Source organism: Carassius gibelio, chromosome A6 (genome assembly GCF_023724105.1).
Source record: "Carassius gibelio isolate Cgi1373 ecotype wild population from Czech Republic chromosome A6, carGib1.2-hapl.c, whole genome shotgun sequence".
NCBI lineage: Eukaryota > Metazoa > Chordata > Actinopteri > Cypriniformes > Cyprinidae > Carassius > Carassius gibelio.
In genome coordinates, this window is record NC_068376.1 from 12239503 (window position 1) to 12246621 (window position 7119).

A 7119-nucleotide genomic window follows, 5' to 3' on the forward strand; every position below is an offset into this window, starting at 1 on the left:
GTACTGAAGTAAACGGTCTGTATATTTTGTTTCCAAAGTGCTTGATTCATGATAATTTTATTGATGAAATTATGTTGAGGTATATATTTGACAGCTACTCAGTTTCTAAATGTTTACTTGGAGATTAGAGAACCATTGAAATATATATATATATTAAAAAATATAATGGTAACTTAATTGACAGCTCAGTATCATAGTTGACAAAAGTAACATAGTTGACATGACAAAGAAGGATGATGTATTTAAAAAAAAAAAACAATCTTAAACTATATCAATTATTATATGTTAGCTAATCTTTTATTGCATTTAATCAAGACCTGTTGAATATTCCATGACATAAAAGGAGAAATACAGACGCACATCAGTTTACAAGGATCAATCACAACTTTATTAACAAGCACATATATCATAAGCAAGAGATCCTAACTTCGAAAACAACAACAACAAAAGTATCAAAAACAGCACTTACACAAAAATTCAACCATGTAAACATTTTGAAAATCTTGTTTGTGGAATGAAATACAGTAGTGTATTATATTGAACAAAAAATAACAGTGCACTGCAATAAGTAACAATAACCAAATAGTGTTTTATTCTGTTGGTTAACAGAATAAGTGTGCTGCATTGGATCAAAATTTTAATAGTGCAAACAGTTGTATCTCAAAAACATTTATATGTCAGAACCCAAGTAAAACATTGGCATACCCTCCAACTTCCAGGCACCCAAGAAACCGTCGGAGACAGAACACACTCCCCATTTTCTAACCCAAGAACATAGCCAATTATGCATGTGCATGTGTGTCTGTGTGTGTGTGTGTGTGTGTGTGTGTGTGTGTGTGTGTGTGTATCAGGTGTATAGTCCAGGTGCCAGAAAGTAGAAATCCTGTCCAGCAGCTGTTCCAACCATCACTAAACCAGCTCCTCTACCAGGTAGATGAGCTCGTTAGTGAAAACACCTGTTCTAGATGTAGAGGCAGATCCAAAATCATGGCAGGATTTTTACTTTCTGGTACCTGGACTATACACGTCTGGGGCCCGTTCTTCGTACGTGGCTAACTCAGTTAGCTGGATTTGATTTTGATGATTTGACGTGATCTTGGATCGTTTGGTTCTTCGAAGCTCATCCCGGAGCTGCTGTCATAGCAACAGGTCCGTTAGCTTAAACCTTATTTCATGTAAACAGGATTAGATCGCTTCTTTTCAACCAGAACTGATACTCAAAATATGTCTGCTACCTCCGCTACTTTATTACAAGAGTATCGTACTGATCCAGGGACAATAATTTAAAATAATAATCATTAAAAAAAATATTTTAAAAATAATATAAAAATGCTGTGTAGTCCATAACAGCCTACTTTAGACAGCCAGTTTTACTCACTGAAATATTTATTTGTCATAAAATTATTACTTCATAATTGTATTAGAGTCTTACACACATGCTGTACAGATAATAGAGTCGTGCATTATTTTGAGTGATGACTGCTATTATAAGAGTGGCTTGATGGAGTGCAGGAGATGCAGATAACATATTGACCCTTTAGAAACTTTCATTAATGCTGTCACGTAACAAATCTGTCCAAATATAAAATGAAATGAATAGATAATTTCTACATTGAAATGAAAATGTAAAGACTGCACAACTATTATAAATTGCGAATCTAAATTCTAAAAAATTCTAATAAAATAAAAACATGCATCTATTATCTGTTTCATGTATCTATTATAACATTTATGTAGTTTTGTTTGCTTGGCTGTTTCCTTATAAAAGTCCAGAAATTTGTCAAGTTTTTCGTCGGGTGTCGTTTTAAATTATATGACGTCATTACATTGCCGTCTTGCCACCAGCCAATCGCTACACTGCTGATCATGGTTTCGAGTATCGATACATATCCCCTTTTAAGACAACACATGAACGTGCAATTATGTCAGATAACTCAATCCAGCGATACTAATCATACACAACAGGTGTGTTCGAAGAACCCAATTAGCCGGATCATGATTAGCACGATGATATCATCTTGGATGTGTCATTTGATCTCGGATGTAATAAGCGACGTACGAAGAACGGGCCCTGGTGTCTATATGTGTGTGTGCTTGACCGTGTGCTTGTGCCACGTGTTTGTTAGCATGTGTGTGTGTGCGCGCGCATGTCCTTAACCTCATCGTCATATCTGATGACACACCACTGACCAACAATGTCATCTCTATCCCACTGTACTTCAAGGTCTGGTTGTTCTTGGTGCAATGCAGGAACAGCAGAGTTGACTTTGAAGATGAAGGCCTGAGCTTGGTAACACTGACATTGCAGAATCTGCCTTGTTGAACACAGGGATTTGCCTGAAAACAAGTTTATAATTTTATAATATTTATTGCAAAGTATTTTATAGTTACTGTACAATTAGAATATTAAATGAACTGCTGAAAACTATAAGAACATGTAATGAATGTCAACTATGTTACTCTTAGTCAACTCAGTTACCTTGGCAGAGTAACATAGGTGACTGGTAACCTAGTTGACATTTTTGCTGTTTTTAGGGATAAAATCAAAATGGTTGCCTAGCACCAGACACCACATGGCATTTTAGGGAGAGGTTCTTCTAAATATTATATGTACAACTGAGTAAAATTGAAATTCAAAGTTATTTATGAATTCATTGTAGTAACATTGTTGACATATGATAAGTACACATTTGCCCCAAGCACTACTTCAGGTGAAATAACAGAAAATGTGGAGGGAGAACATACCTTGGAGTCTTGCTAGTTTTCTCTTCATGAGGAAATGACATCATGTGGAGCAGATCATGTGATTTGGAAAACACACTCTTCCTTGAGGGGTGTATTTGCTATGGGTAACTTAGACGACAGCGACTTCTCGGACACATATTCAATTAGCCAATTTCTATTGAAAATGTGACATATTGCCCAAAAAGACACATTGTTCACAATTACCTCAACTTAATGTAAATAATATAATTAAAACTGTTTTTGAATAAGTTTTTAAAATGTTTTTTTAAGTAATGAGATTGTGGTTGTAATTCATTTCGGACGGTTATTTAGTTGACATTTTAGGGATATCTAGTAAATTTTTATAAATAAATGATTATTTCCATAGTAATTAACTATGGAATTTGTAAAGACAAGATCATGAAGAACACTGAAGACTTTTAAAATTGTATTTTAATAAGCATGTTTGCGAGATAAATCTCATGGACATGAAAACTCTCTCGATTATATATTGACTCAAAAGATAGTCTCCTCCCTTTTTTAGTCCGGTAACTGCACCTGTAGGGGCGCTATTTCTCTCAGACAATGGAAGTCTAAGCACACACACTCAAACAGAGGGACAGAGTGATATGAGATGTCTGACAGTTTTTTTTATTTTCTGTTATCCATACAGTGTTGTAAAGTCATGAAACTATTTATATTTACTCAGAATAACTTTTTTTCTGTATGAAAAAAGGTTTTGAAGTGTTTGGAATTTAAAAATGCAGGAAAATTAATAATTCCATCTTTATTGTCATTTTTAAAAAATCACCACGACAAAACCATCCAAGCTATCCAAAACCCATTCACAATTTAAGTTCCTCAATGTTTTTTCAACATGTACACCAAGTTTGGTGTGTATAGTGTTACTCTCCTCTGAGCAGTATGCATTAATTCACAGCTAAATGTAAAAAACAATCCACATTCAAATCAAAATAGCCGACTTCCTGTTGGTCGTAGCTGATGACTGTGAATTAGAAAGTTGTCCGTCTTGATAAGACCAATTTTTGTACTGAGTTTGGTGTCTGTAGCTAAAACTAACCCCCTCACTTTTGACAAAAGGTGGCGCTATAGAGTGCCTCTTCCACGCCCTCTTATGAACTTTTGCCAGTGTCTAGCTGTCACTAATACTGATATGTGTTCTGAGTTTGATGAAATTCTAAGCATGTTATATGCCTCAAAATCACCTGAGAAGTATTCCAGTTTGACATGTTGCCACGGCAACAATATTTTTAGATATCAATATCCCCCCAGCAGATTTATATCGGCTGTGTTTTAACATTATTCTGATGAAGTTTGAAGCAAATCGAGTAAAAATAAGATGCTGAATTCAAAGCATTTTGAAAATGACACACTTCCTGCTGCCAGTTGGTGGCGCTATAACTTTGACTCCTAATAGTCACATATATGCGATCGACATCATACAATGAATAATCTCATGAAGTTTGATTAAAATTAGGAAATGTATGTGGATGGTATTAGACACTTCCTGTTTCTCAGTTCTCGCCATAAATTCAACGCCTCGCTACGAGCAAACCGTTCGAGATATCAAAAATCCCCTGGCAATTTTTCATCCCCAATGTCTTGAGATCATGTTGACCGAATTTGGTGGCAATCGAGTAAAAAACCTATGACAAGTATATCAAATTCCAGAGCATGCGCTTTTTACATAAATCTAAATAGCTGACTTCCTGTTGGGCGGAGCCTATGACATGCAATACGCAAGTTGTTCGGCACGATGAGATCTATATGTGTACTGAGTTTCATATTAATACGTGCAAGTATGTGTGAGCTATACATCAACATTTATGACTGTGTTCCAGGGGGCGCCGTAGAGCCCCTGTGCCACGCCCGGGTCCCAACCTCTGCAGGCTCCTAAAGGCCACAGATTCCAAAGTGTGTGCAAATTTTCAAAGGACTCCAAAAGCCCCCACAACTTTGACGACAAATATGAATAATAAACCCTAAATAGCCAACTTCCTGTTGGGCGGAGCCTATGATATGCAATACGAAAGTTGTTTGTATTGATGAGTTCTATATGTGCACCGAGTTTCGTGTGTCTACGTACAAGTATGTATGATATATGGCCCTCCATATTCCAGGGGGCACTGTAGAGCCCCTGTGCCACGCCCATGTATCAGTCTCTGCCCGGCCCTAATGGCCGCAGGTTCCAATGTGTGTGCCAATTTAAAATACTTTTTATGCATGTATAGGGCCCCAAAAGCCCCCGTAACGTTAGAAAATAATAATAATAATAATAATAATAAATAATCCTAAGGAAAACAATAGGGCTCTCGCCCTCCAGGCTTGAGCCCTAATAATAAACAAAGCAGATACAAGAGGGTCCTCGCACCTCGGTGCTCGGGCCCTAATAAACAAAGCAGATACAAGAGGGTCCTCGCACCTCGGTGCTCGGGCCCTAATAAACGGAGCAATTCCAAGAGGGTCCTCGCACCATCGGTGCTCGGGGCCTAAATATAGCTGCAAGCAGCGATGGCGGGCTCAAGCCGTCAGTGCAACACCACCCCGGTGGCATCGGGAAAACTGTGCCCAGCGGGCATAAGCATTTACAGTAACCCTCTGGCAATCAAATTTTAAGGGATATGGCAGTTAAATCGGGTTAATCCGACCCATCTAGACTTTGAAATCACATACACAGAACAATATATATAACTTTAGTAACACTTTATTTTAATATATATAAAAAATGTAAAAGTCGTAGCTGACACCTAAATGAACACATTACAATTGTTTATGACTGCAAGTCTTTTTCCTCAAATGCTATAGAGCTTCAAATTTGCGTTTGAGCCCATTTGAAAAAGTAGCATAATTTACATATGACTTACAGTTTGTTTTAATTAATATCAAACATTCAATTTAATTGTGCATTATAGCTGTCACCTAGATGAACAATTACAGTTTTTTTATGACTGTAAGTCATTCTCTTCAAATGCTACTGACGTTAGAAAAGTGTATAACAATATCACATGTAACTTTAGAGACGGTCCCTAAATTTGAGACTCTCGAATGTCCAATGTCAAGCCAACTTTATGCCTGTTTTTGTTTTGTTTTTTACTTTATTTTTCTTTTTTCTGTGCCGGATTGCTGATGTCCTTTACCCGGGCATAGATGTCCATCCATCAATTACGAACATTAAATTTATACAAGATTGCGCTTAAAGAAAATGTAATGATTGATATCATACGGATGCAAAAATGATTTTATAATACCCTCAGTACCACATTTGATAACATTTTGTAACAGACTCCAGAAATACACAATATTAATTCTGAGACTGAATAACATTACTTTCTTTGTCAATGTATGTTCAAATTAATGTCAGTGGGATGCATTTTTGGTGAAATTTATAAAGACATTTGTGGAAAAATAGTCTATTTCTAGAAAAAGTCAGAATTAAAAAGGTGTGTGCGTGTGTGTGTGTATTTATATATACCATATTCTTCCTTGGCCTGATTTGACATGGAATGAAGCCTCTATATTCTATGAGACACTAGCAGGAGAAGACCAGGGTTGATCTGGAGGTCCAAACACACCTTTGTCATGAAAAACAGGTCGTGGAACGGACTATTTTCTTTAGCGGAAGCAATACAATCGTTTTTAAAATCAATAAACTAATTTTTAAATCAATATTTTGTGCCAAATTATTTATTTATTTTGTAGGTAGCAATGTAATAAGTGGCATCATGCATAGCCAGGCGGTTGTTATAGCGAATAACAAGCCATTCAGGCTGATTTTTCACCAGAAAGGACTGCAAACTCACCTGTTAGCCGCTCATCGTGTTCAAAACGTCCCTCACGCTAGTGTTTCTTCTACTCCTGTTTCCATGTCGGTGGCGGCGCCAAGCAAGTCGCTAAAAGCGCCACCTGCTGTAGTGGAGTGCGAATTACATGACAGTTTACTAGCATGTGTGTGGATCTGAAGGCATTTGCGTGTGGATCAGCAAGGCGGAAAATTTATGCCAAAATTCACGTGACAGTTTATTTGTACTTGTAGAAATTTGTTTTGTACTTGAAGGATTTTGTTTTGTACTTGAAGGATTTTTTTTTTAATTGAAGGATTTTTTTTTTTTGTACTTTAAAGATTTTTGTACTTGGAGGATATTTTTGTCATTGAAGAAATACGTTTCTTTGTATATGTAAAATTTGTTTGATAGCTACGTTTTTTATTTGCAGAACAAAATGCATTAGTTTGTGAGTGATGTTTTGTATTTGCAAATCACACTGAGTTTGTTTGTGATTCATTGGGTGTGAGTAAAACACGTTTTGTGTGTGTGTGTGTGTGTGTGAGGTTTTGGCATGATTCTCACTCCATATTCCTGACCTGGTTAGTTAGTC